Source organism: Oncorhynchus gorbuscha, unplaced genomic scaffold (genome assembly GCF_021184085.1).
Source record: "Oncorhynchus gorbuscha isolate QuinsamMale2020 ecotype Even-year unplaced genomic scaffold, OgorEven_v1.0 Un_scaffold_7727, whole genome shotgun sequence".
NCBI lineage: Eukaryota > Metazoa > Chordata > Actinopteri > Salmoniformes > Salmonidae > Oncorhynchus > Oncorhynchus gorbuscha.
Window position 1 is genome coordinate 1 of NW_025751057.1, and position 12519 is coordinate 12519.

At 47.6% G+C, this 12519-nt stretch overlaps 1 pseudogene; it reads left to right on the forward strand.

Moving 5' to 3' along the window:
- The first annotated feature begins 120 nt into the window (after positions 1–120).
- Positions 121–12010, forward strand: LOC124029796 (annotated as a pseudogene).
- The last annotated feature ends 509 nt before the right edge of the window (positions 12011–12519 follow it).

Sequence of the window (12519 nt, forward strand, 5' to 3'; positions counted from 1 at the left end):
TATATCTGTACAGGTGAGAGGGAGGAGCCAAGGGGCAGGGTATATCTGTACAGGTGAGAGGGAGGGGCTGGGGGCAGGGTATATCTGTACAGGTGAGAGGGAGGAGTCGAGGTTAAATAGTTTGGCCTACCTGTACTGGTGAGTGGTAGTAGAAGTACCTGCTATATCTCTGGGACAAGGCCTCTCACGCCAGAAGGATCACATGCTGTTTCTAGTGTTGTATTAATAAACTTTTGGCATACCTATGTTGTTACATTATCCAACCCCTCACAGTAAGCATAGTTGAGTGTAATTTTCAACATGTTATTGGATCATATAGCTTTATAGACCTCAATGTGCATCCCAAATGGCACCCTATGTCCTATATAGTGCACTACTTTTGACCGGAGCCCTATGGGGGAATGAATCGTTTAGAGAATAGGGACACAGTTGCGACACCGTTCATAGGCCTGAGTGTCTATAGACCATAGTCATCAAGTCCTCTCATGTTTTAGTACACTACAGCTTTACCTCGGGGACTCTTTGACCTGCTACCTGATATAACACTCTTCTCCCTCCATTTTCTCCTACAATCCCCCTCACTTCTCCTCTACTCTCTTTTTGTTTCCTACCCAGACCTCTCTCTCTCTCTCTCTACCTTTCTACCTCCTCTCTCCCTCTCTCTCTCTGTCTCTCTCTCTGTCTCTGTCTCTGTCTCTGTCTCTCTCTCTGTCTCTGTCTCTCTCTCTGTCTCTCTCTCTGTCTCTCTCTCTGTCTCTCTCTCTGTCTCTGTCTCTCTGTCTCTCTCTCTGTCTCTCTGTCTCTCTGTCTCTGTCTCTCTGTCTCTCTCTCTGTCTCGGTCTCTGTCTCTCTGTCTCTCAATTCAATTCAAATGGCTTTATTGTTATGGGAATCATATGTTTACGTTGCCAAGTGAAATGGATGAACAAACGTGAAATAAACACTAAAACCTAACAGTAAACATTACACTCACACATTTTCCAAAATAATAAAGACATTTCAAATGTCATGTTATGTCTATATACAGTGTTGTAGCGATGTGCAAATAGTTAGTTAAAGTACAAAATGGAAAATAAATACATATGGGTTGTATTTACAATGGTGTTTGTTCTTCACTGGTTGCCCTTTTCTTGTGGCAACAGGTCACAAATCTTGCTGCTGTGATGGAACACTGTGGTATTTCACCCAGTAGATATGGGAGTTTATCAAAATTGGATTTGTTTTCGAATTCTTTGTGGGTCTGTGTAATCTGAAGGAAATGTATGTCTCTAATATGATTATACATTTGGCAGGAGGTTAGGAAGTGCAGCTCTCTCTACTTCCTTTAAGTCAAATTATCCCCCTCTCTACAGTACGGCTTGTACTCAGCCTTCATGGGTGGGTTCATCTATACGTTTCTGGGAACCTCCAAGGATGTAACCCTGGGTCCTACTGCCATCATGTCCCTGCTGTGTGCCTCCTACGTGGGGGGAGACCCGGTCCGAGCCGTCCTCCTCAGCCTGATCTGTGGAACCATACAGACTGCTGCGGCTCTACTACTATTAGTAGGGAGAAATAATAGTTTGTTGTAGATTGTCTTCTAGTTCTGGTTCTAGATCCTCACCCTTGTAGTCATGGTTCTAGATCACCCTCATAGTTATGGTTCTAGATTACCCTCGTAGTCCTGATTCTAGATGAACCTTGTAGTCCTGGTTCTAGATCATCCTCGTAGTTCTGGTTCGAGATCACCGTAGTTCTGGTTCGGGATCATAGTGCTGGTTCTAGATTACCCTCATAGTTATGGTTCTAGATCACCCTCAGGTATGGTTCTAGATAATCCCTCATAGTTCTGGTTCTAGATCACCCTCACAGTTATGGTTCTAGATCATCCTCATAGTAATGGTTCTAGATTACCCTCACTTAGTTATGGTTCTAGATTACCCTCATAGTCCTGGTTATAGATGCACCTCATAGTCCTGGTTCTAGATGCACCTCATAGTCCTGGTTCTAGATGAACCTTGTAGTCTGGTTCTAGATCATCCTCGTAGTTCTGGTTCAGAGATCACCCTCGTAGATCTGGTTCCGGGATCATCATAGTGCTGGTTCTAGATTACCTCGTAGTTATGGTTCTAGATTACCCTCATAGTTATGGTTCTAGATAATCCTCAAGGGGAAGTTCTATTTCTAGATAATTTCTGGTTTCAGGGTTTCTTCTGGACTTCATCTCATTTCCGGTGATCAAAGGCTTCACCTGTGCTGCCGCGGTAACCATAGGCTTCGGTCAAGTCAAGGTGACACACACACACACACACACACACACACACACACACACACACACACACACACACACACACACACACACACACACACACACACACACACACACACACACACACACACACACACACACACACACACACACACACACACACACACACACACACACACAGGTAGAGTAGAGGACATCCTTACACCTCACACACAATACACACCTTCTGACAACGAGACCAGGTGTGAGGACAGTGTTAATACCTGAGACCAGTGTTGTTTTGTCTCAGAATGTGCTACAGGGGACTGAAGGACATACCTCATGAGTTCTTCCTGCAGGTCTACTACACCTTCTACAGGATACCTGAGACCAGGTAGAGTAGAGGACTGGTCTACACCTTCTACAGGATACCTGAGACCAGGTAGAGTAGAGGACTGGTCTACACCTTCTACAGGATACCTGAGACCAGGTAGAGTAGAGGACTGGTCTACACCTTCTACAGGATACCTGAGACCAGGTAGAGTAGAGGACTGGTCTACACCTTCTACAGGATACCTGAGACCAGGTAGAGTAGGGGACTGGTCTACACCTTCTACAGGATACCTGAGACCAGGTAGAGTAGAGGACTGGTCTACACCTTCTACAGGATACCTGAGACCAGGTAGAGTAGAGGACTGGTCTACACCTTCTACAGGATACCTGAGACCAGGTAGAGTAGAGGACTGGTCTACACCTTCTACAGGATACCTGAGACCAGGTAGAGGACTGGTCTACACCTTCTACAGGATACCTGAGACAGGTCTGGTCTACACCTTCTGAGACCACAGGACCTTCTACAGGATACCTGAGACCAGGTAGAGTAGAGGACTGGTCTGGACACACCTTCTACAGGATACCTGAGACCAGGTAGAGTAGAGGACTGGTCTACACCTTCTACAGGATACCTGAGACCAGGTAGACCAGGTAGAGGACTGGTCTACACCTTCTACAGGATACCTGAGACCAGGTAGAGTAGAGGGACTGGTCTACACCTTCTACAGGATGCCTGACCTGGACCAGGTAGAGTAGAGGACTGGTCTACACCTTCTACAGGATACCTGAGACCAGGTAGAGTAGGGGACTGGTCTACACCTTCTACAGGATACCTGAGACCAGGTAGAGTAGAGGGACTAGTCTACACCTTCTACAGGATACCTGAGACCAGGTAGACCAGGTAGAGTAGGACTGGTCTACACCTTCTACAGGAAACCTGAGACCAGGTAGAGTAGGGGACTGGTCTGCACCTTCTACAGGATACCTGAGACCAGGTAGAGTAGAGGGACTGGTCTACACCTTCTACAGGATACCTGAGACCAGGTAGAGTAGAGGACTGGTCTACACCTTCTACAGGATACCTGAGACCAGGTAGAGTAGAGGACTAGTCTACACCTTCTACAGGATACCTGACCAGGTAGGAGAGGACTGGTCTACACCCTAAGGATACCTGAGACCAGGTAGAGTAGGGACTGGTCTACACCCACAGGATACCTGAGACCAGGGGTAGAGGACTGGTCTACACCTTTCCAGGTGGAGACCAGGTAGAGTAGAGGACTGGTCTACACCTTCTACAGGATACCTGAGACCAGGTAGAGTAGAGGACTGGTCTACACCTTCTACAGGATACCTGAGACCAGGTAGAGTAGAGGACTGGTCTACACCTTCTACAGGATACCTGAGACCAGGTAGAGTAGAGGACTGGTCTACACCTTCTACAGGATACCTGAGACCAGGTAGAGTAGAGGACTGGTCTACACCTTCTACAGGATACCTGAGACCAGGTAGAGTGGACTGGTCTACACCTTCCACAGGATACCTAGAGTAGAGTAGAGGACTGGTCCACACCTTCTACAGGATACCTGGAGACCAGGTAGAGTAGAGGGACTGGGTCTACACCTTTCCAGGTAGACCAGGTAGAGCAGAGGACTGGTCTACACCTTCTACAGGATACCTGAGACCAGGTAGAGCAGAGGACTGGTCTACACCTTCTACAGGATACCTGAGACCAGGTAGAGTAGAGGACTAGTCTACACCTTCTACAGGATACCTGAGACCAGGTAGAGTAGAGGACCGGTCTACACCTTCTACAGGAAACCTGAGACCAGGTAGAGTAGACCTACAGTAGGCTACACTTTGTGTGTGTGTGTGTGTGTGTAATGTTGTTGTAACGTGTGTGTGTGTGTGTGTGTGTGTGTGTGTTTGTGTAATATCATTTAATGTGTGTGTGTAATGTTGTAACGTGTGTGTGTGTGTTTAATATCGTTGTAATGTGTGTGTGTGTGTGTGTGTGTGTGTGTGTGTAGGATAGGAGACGTGGTTCTAGGTCTGCTGTGTCTGTGTCTGCTGGTGACGTTGCAGTGGATGAAGAGGACCCTGGAACCCCCGTCAGAACAGGAGGCCCTCCTCACCCGGGCCGCTCACAGTCTGGTCTGGGGCATCGCTACCGGTCAGTACCGGTAGGGGGAGGGGTGTGTGTGTGTGTGTGTGTGTGTGTGTGTGTGTGTGTGTGTGTGTGTGTGTGTGTGTGTGTGTGTGTGTGTGTGTGTGTGAGAGGGAGAGTATAATGTGTGTGTCTCCCCACCTCAGTGCGTAATGCGTTGGTCGTAGTGGCGGCGACCTTCCTGGCGTTCTCATGGAACGCGTTTGACTCACCGGTCTTCACCATTACCGGGAAAACATCCCAGGGCCTGCCGCCGTTCAGAGCCCCTCCCCTCTCCGAGACCACGCCCAATGGTACCAGCATCAGCTTTGGAGAGATCATAGATGTGAGTAACAGACCAATAGGGATACAGGGTGGGGGAGTGGCAGGTGGACGGACCAATAGGGATACAGGGTGGGGGAGTGGCAGGTGGACAGACCAATAGGGATACAGGGTGGGGGAGTGGCAGGTGGACAGACCAATAGGGATACAGGGTGGGGGGAGTGGCAGGTGGACAGACCAATAGGGATACAGGGTGGGGAGTGGCAGGTGGACGGACCAATAGGGATACAGGGTGGGGGAGTGGCAGGTGGATGGACCAATAGGGATACAGGGTGGGGGAGTGGCAGGTGGACGGACCAATTTGGATACAGAGTTGACACTGGAGAGTGGGTGTCGTAATGTAGTTATCACCGTTGGGGAGAGCAGGGGAGAGCGAGCTGAACCAATGATATTACAGTATTGATTTGTTAGTGTTGAGTTGTCACAGTAATGTGTTTTCTAATTAGGTTACAGTGAAAAGTAACAAGCTATTACAGCAAAGGTCCCCAGTCGCTCTTGGTCAGTATGCTAAGCCAATCAGGGAACAGTAATTAGTCATTAGAACTCCGTTGTCCAATCACATCTCGGATATGAGTGATTGAAAAGCCCCTTCTGACCAATCCCGTGGCAGGATTTTGGAGGAGGGCTGGCTGTCATCCCCTTCATGGGGAGTACTGGAGAGCATTGCCATCGCTAAAGCCTTGATGAGGAGCTGTGTGAGTGTGTGTGTGTGTGTGTGTGTGTGTGTGTGTGTGTGTGTGTGTGTGTGTGTGTGTGTGTGTGTGTGTGTGTGTGATGTGTGCGATGTATTGTAGTGCGCTCTTTCTGTACCAACGTGTGTTGTTAAATGTTTATTATTATTTTATTATTGTTATTTATTTGACCAGAGAAGTCACATTGAGGATGGAATATCTTAAAAATCTTGCATAATTATTCTGTTTCTCTATCTTCTTTGCTTTTAAGTGAGTTTAAATGCACTTTGAATAAAGTTTGATTTGAATCCCCAGCCAGTCAGAATGACTATAGGATCAATGCCAATCAGGAACTGTTTGCTATTGGTCTAACCAACATTATAAGGATCCTTCGTCTCAGCCTATCCGGTCACAGGAAGCTTCGGAAGGTGTGTGCATTAGTGTTGCCATGACACCAGTATGGTGATACTAGGAAGTAAGGAAACAAAGGAAACACAACATGAAGCAGACTGAAGCTCTTCAAACAGTCCTAATGTTTTCACCCAGAATCACATTTTTGTTTATTTTGCAAGTTGTACCACACAATATGTTACAAAAAGTACGTTTTAAAGGAGTTTAGTCTGCTTAGTGTTTTATTTTTTTGCCATGGAAAATACTGACATGGTGACAACACTAATGTTTCTGTGTGTTTCCTGTGTGTTCAGGACTGCAGTGAACTCCCAGACAGGGTGTGTACACCAGCCGGAGGCATAGTCACTGGTAAGACAGAATTTACTACAAATATCACTCCCTTTCTTTCTTCTCTTCCTATCCATCTTTCTCTCTCTCCTATCCATCCATCTTTTTCTCTCTCTCCTATCCATCCATCTTTTTCTCTCTCTCCTATCCATTCATCATTTCTCTCTCTCCTATCCATCCATCTTTCTCTCTCTCTCCTATCCATCCATCTTTCTCTCTCTCTATCCATCCATCTCCATTTCATCTTTCTCTCTCTCTCCTATCCATCCATCTTTCTTTCTCTCTCTCCTATCCATTCATCTTTCTTTCTCTCTCTCTCCTATCCATCCATCTTTCTCTCTCATCATCTTTCTCGCTCTCTCCTATCCATTCATCTTTCTCTCTCTCTCCTCCATCTTTCCATCTTTCTCTCTCTCCATCCATCTTTCTCTCTCTCCATCCATCCATCTTTCTCTCTCTCCTATCCATCCATCTTCCATCCATCTTTCTCTCTCATCCATCCCTCCCATCCATCCATCTTTTCTCGCTCTCTCCTATCCATCCATCTTTCTCGCTCTCTCTCCTATCCATCCATCTTTCTCGCTCTCTCCTATCCATCCATCTTTTTCTCTCTCTCTCCTATCCATCCATCTTTCTCTCTCTATCCTCCTATCCATCCATCTTTCTCCGCTCTCTTTCCTATCTATCCATCTTTCTCTCTCTCCTATCCATCCATCTTTCTCTCTCTCCTATCCATCCATCTTTCTCTCCTCTCCTATCCATCCATCTTTCTCAAGCTCTCTCCTATCCATCCATCTTTCTCGCTCTCTCCTATCCATCCATCTTTCTCTCTCTCTCTATCCATCTTTCTCGCTCTCTCCTATCCATCCCATCTTTCTCGCTCTCCTATCCATCCATCTTTCTCGCTCTCCTATCCATCCATCTTTCTCTCTCTCTCCTATCCATCCATCTTTCTCGCTCTCTCTGTACTGTACTGCAATGTTGTTGTAGTATAGTTATTTACTGTAGTACACTAGTAAATACTGCAGTACACTTGTAATTATTGTGTAGTGTCTGACGCCCCCTGGTGTTGAGGTGTGGTAGTTAGTATACTGTAATTAATGTGTGGTATCTGTCTGGTGTTGAGGTGTGGTAGTTCGTATACTGTAATTAATGTGTGGTATCTGTCTGGTGTTGAGGTGTGGTAGTTAGTATACTGTAATTAATGTGTGGTATCTGTCTGGTGTTGAGGTGTGGTAGTTCGTATACTGTAATTAATGTGTGGTATCTGTCTGATGTTGAGGTGTGGTAGTTAGTATACTGTAATTAATGTGTGGTATCTGTCTGGTGTTGAGGTGTGGTAGTTCGTATACTGTAATTAATGTGTGGTATCTGTCTGGTGTTGAGGTGTGGTAGTTAGTATACTGTAATTAATGTGTGGTATCTGTCTGGTGTTGAGGTTTAGTAGTTAGTATATGCATAATTAATGTGTGGTATCTGTCTGATGTTGAGGGTGCGTGGGGTGTGCTTGCTGTAATTAATGTGTAGGCCTCTGTCTGGTGTTGAGGTGTGGTGGTATGTTTGTCCTGGCCTTTTACGGTGGCATTTTACCACCTGTCCCTAAAGCTTCTGGCAGCAGTCATCATCTGTGCTGTGGCTCCCTGGTCGACTACCGTGTCGTCATGCAGTTCTGGAGGATACGCAGTGAGTCGTTTGTGTTGAATCTGTGTGTTTTGTCTCACAGTTTTTACATCATTTACATTTACATTTAAGTCATTTAGCAGACGCTCTTATCCAGAGCGACTTATCTTTGTGTGTCAGTGTGTTTTCAAATGTGTGTGTGTGTGTGGGTGTGTGTTTGTGTTTTCAAATGTGTGTGTGTTTTCAAATCTGTGTGTGTGTGTCTTAGAGCTTGATCTGGTGCCGTTCCTGATCACCTTCCTGTTGAGTTTCTGGGAGGTGCAGTACGGCGTGTGGGAGGTGTAGTTGTTTCTGGACTCATGCTGCTTTACAATGTAGCCGGGCCCAGCATAAAGGTAATGTGTATGTGTGCGTGTAAAATTTCATTTGTGTGTGTGTGCATAATACTATGGGTTGTGTCTGTGTAACGGGTGTGTGTGTGTGTGTAACAGGTGTGTGTATTCTCTCTGTGGCCAACAGGTGTGTGTGTTCTCTGTGTGTAACAGGTGTGTGTGTATTCTCTGTGTGCTTTAACAGGTGTGTGTGTGTTCTCTCTGTGGTAAATAGGGTGTGTTCTCTCTGTGTGTAACAGGTGTGTGTGTTCTCTCTGTGTAACAGGTGTGTGTGTCTCAGGTGTGTGTTCTCTGTGTGTAACAGGTGTGTGTGTTCTCTCTTCAACAGGTGTGTGTGTTCTCTCTGTGTGTCTGTGTAACGGGTGTGTGTTTCTCTGTGTGCGGTGTGTGTGTTCTCTCTGTGTAACGGGTGTGTGTGTTCTCTCTGTGTGCAACGGGTGTGTGTGTTCTCTCTGTGTGTAACTGGGTGTGTGTGTTCTCTCTCTGTGTAACGGGTGTGTGTGTGTTCTCTCTGTGCCAACGGGTGTGTGGCGTTCTCTCTGTGTGTGTGTGTGTCTCTCTGTGTGTAACGGGTGTGTGTGTTCTCTCTGTGTGTGCGGGTGTGTGTGTTCTCTCTGTGTGTAACGGTGTGTGTGTCTCTCTGTGTAACGGGTGTGTGTGTTCTCTCTCTGTGTGTAACGGGTGTGTGTGTTCTCTGTGTCGGGTGTGTTTCTCTCTCAGGTGTGTGTGTTCTCTCAACGGGTGTGTGTGTTCTCTCTGTGTGTAACGGGTGTGTGTGTTCTCTCTGTGTGTAACGGTGTGTGTGTGTTCTCTCTGTGTGTAACGGGTGTGTGTGTTCTCTGTGTAACGGGTGTGTGTGTTCTCTCTGTGTGTAACGGGTGTGTGTGTGTGTTCTGTGTGTGTTCTCTCTGTGTGTGTGTTCTCTCTGTGTGTAACAGGTGTGTGTGTCTCTGTGTAACAGGTGTGTGTGTTCTCTCTGTGTGTGTGTGTGTGTTCTCTCTGTGTGTTCTCTCTGTGTGTACAGGTGTGTGTGTGTGTGTAACAGGTGTGTGTGCGTGTTTTCTCTGTGTGTAACAGGTGTGCGTGCGTGTTTTCTCTGTGTAACAGGTGTGCGTGCGTGTTCTCTGTGTGTAACAGGTGTGCCTGCGTGTTCTCTCTGTGTGTAACAGGTGTGCGTGCGTGTTTTCTCTGTGTGTAACAGGTGTAACGTGCGTGTTTTCTCTGTGTGTAACAGGTGTGCGTGCGTGTTTTCTCTGTGTGTAACAGGTGTGCGTGCGTGTTTTCTCTGTGTGTAACAGGTGTGTGTGCGTGTTCTCTCTGTGTGTAACAGGTGTGCGTGCGTGTTATCTCTGTGTGTAACAGGTGTGTGTGCGTGTTCTGCTCTGTGTGTAACAGGTGTGTGTGCGTGTTCTCTCTGTGTGTAACAGGTGTGTGTGCGTGTTCTCTCTGTGTGTACAGGTGTGTGTGTTCTCTGTGTGTAGCAGGTGTGTTCTCTGTGTAACAGGTGTGTGGTGTGTGTTCTCTCTGTGTGTAACAGGTGTGCGTGCGTGTTCTCTCTGTGTGTAACAGGTGTGTGTGCGTGTTCTCTCTGTGTGTAACAGGTGTGTGTGCGTGTTCTCTCTGTGTGTAACAGGTGTGTGCGTGTTCTCTCTGTGTGTGCAGGTGTGTGATCATGGTGTTTGGTGATGGAGTTAGATAGTGGACTCCAGTTTCCCCTCCACAGAGTACCCCAACACTGTCCTATACACTCAGGCACTGCAGGGTGAGAGAGTGTGTGTATTCCTGAATGCTGGAACATTGTTAATGTGGGAGGCAATCTGTCTGCCCAGGGAGACTAATCTTTCCTCCTTCTTGCATGCCCCCCCCCTCCCTTCCTCCCTGTCTCCTCAGCCTCTCTCCAGGTCAGTGGTCCTGGACTGTCATCATGTCAATACTGTAGACTATACAGTTGTCAACGAGCTCAGGGACCTGCTACGACAGTTCAAATACGAGGGTCGGACTCATCTTCTCTGGCCTGCAGGTACTGACTGACTGACTGGGTGTGTTCTGGCCTGCAGTACTGTACTTGACTGACTGACTGGGTGTGTTATGGCCTGCAGGTACTGACTGACTGGGTGTGTTGTTATGGCCTGCAGGTACTGACTGACTGACTGGTGTGTTCTGGCCTGCAGGTACTGACTGACTGACTGGGTGTGTTCTGGCCTGCAGGTACTGACTGACTGACTGGGTGTGTTATGGCCTGCAGGTACTGACTGACTGACTGACTGGGTGTGTTCTGGCCTGCAGGTACTGACTGACTGGGTGTGTTCTGGCCTGCAGGTACTGACTGACTGGGTGTGTTATGGCCTGCAGGTACTGACTGACTGGACTGGGTGTGTTCTGGCCTGCAGGTACTACTGACTGGGTGTGTTATGGCCTGCAGGTACTGACTGACTGGGTGTGTTATGGCCTGCAGGTACTGACTGACTGGGTGTGTTCTGGCCTGCAGGTACTGACTGACTGACTGGGTGTGTTATGGCCTGCAGGTACTGACTGGGTGTGATGGCCTGCAGGTACTGACTGACTGACTGGGTGTGTTCTGGCCTGCAGGTACTGACTGACTGACTGGGTGTGTTATGGCCTGCAGGTACTGACTGACTGACTGGGTGTGTTATGGCCTGCAGGTACTGACTGACTGGGTGTGTTATGGCCTGCAGGTACTGACTGACTGACTGGGTGTGTTCTGGCCTGCAGGTACTACTGACTGACTGACTGGTGTGTTATGGCCTGCAGGTACTGACTGACTGACTGGTGTGTTCTGGCCTGCAGGTACTGACTGACTGACTGGGTGTGTTATGGCCTGCAGGTACACTGGTACTGACTGACTGACTGGGTGTGTTATGGCCTGCAGGTACTGACTGACTGACTGGGTGTGTTCTGGCCTGCAGGTGACTGACTGACTGGGTGTGTTCTGGCCTGCAGGTACTGACTGACTGACTGGGTGTGTTCTGGCCTGCAGGTACTGACTGACTGACTGGGTGTGTTATGGCCTGCAGGTACTGACTGACTGACTGGGTGTGTTCTGGCCTGCAGGTACTGACTGACTGACTGGGTGTGTTCTGGCCTGCAGGTACATTAGTTGACCAACAATGATGAAGTATAATCAGACTGATTGCAACTGTCTCTTCTCTTCTCTCTGTCTCTCTTCTCTTCCCTCGGTCTCCCTCTCTCAGTATTCGGTCTTGGAGGTCCTGTTGGCAGCAGACCTGCCGGATCTTAGACACACCGCCAGTGTGGAGGCGGCACTAACCATCCTATCGGGTAGCACTCAGTGACTGACACTACAACCAACCAATCACAGACGAGAACAGTGATATATATATATTTTTTTTATGCTGTCTTGAACCAATCCCTGCTGAGTTCACCGATTACACTCGACTCAACGGACCCTGACACTGAAATCAGAATGATTGGTATGGATCTGGACCAATCAGGGTACAGCAGTGGCCAAGAATGTCCCGCCCCCTCACCAATTGATTGGCTGTCAAGCAGTTGACAGGTTGTCAATCCCTTTTTTAACCAAGCATGAGAACCGATCTCTTATGCTTTTCCACTTTGAAGATGCTGCTGTGTGAACGACTTTTATGTTGTTGAAGGTATCTGTAGACACTGATCAAGTCTAGAGTAGGTTTGGAGTAGGTTTGTGGTTTCTATCACTAATGGACATTTGAATGTCTCTGTGTGCAGTTTGAAGGTAGTTTCAGGCCCATTGCTAACTAGTGTTAGCATAATGACTGGAAGTTTACAGGAACAGCTAGCACACACACACTACCTTTATTCTGGGTCTGTTTTAACAGGTTTGCTCTGTGTGTTAACCCCTTCAGAGCCAACGTACACAGAGGAACTGGAGGACGGGAAATCACTTCTCAGGAAGTGATGTAAGGAAAGCAGCCCCACCCTCTCAGCACTTAACTTCCTGTTTGTGTTCCAAATCAAAATTCCAAATCCTTTCCAAGCCCCTACCCATGTGTCCCAATCCTGGTCCCACGGACCCTTAAGGGGGCACATTTTTTT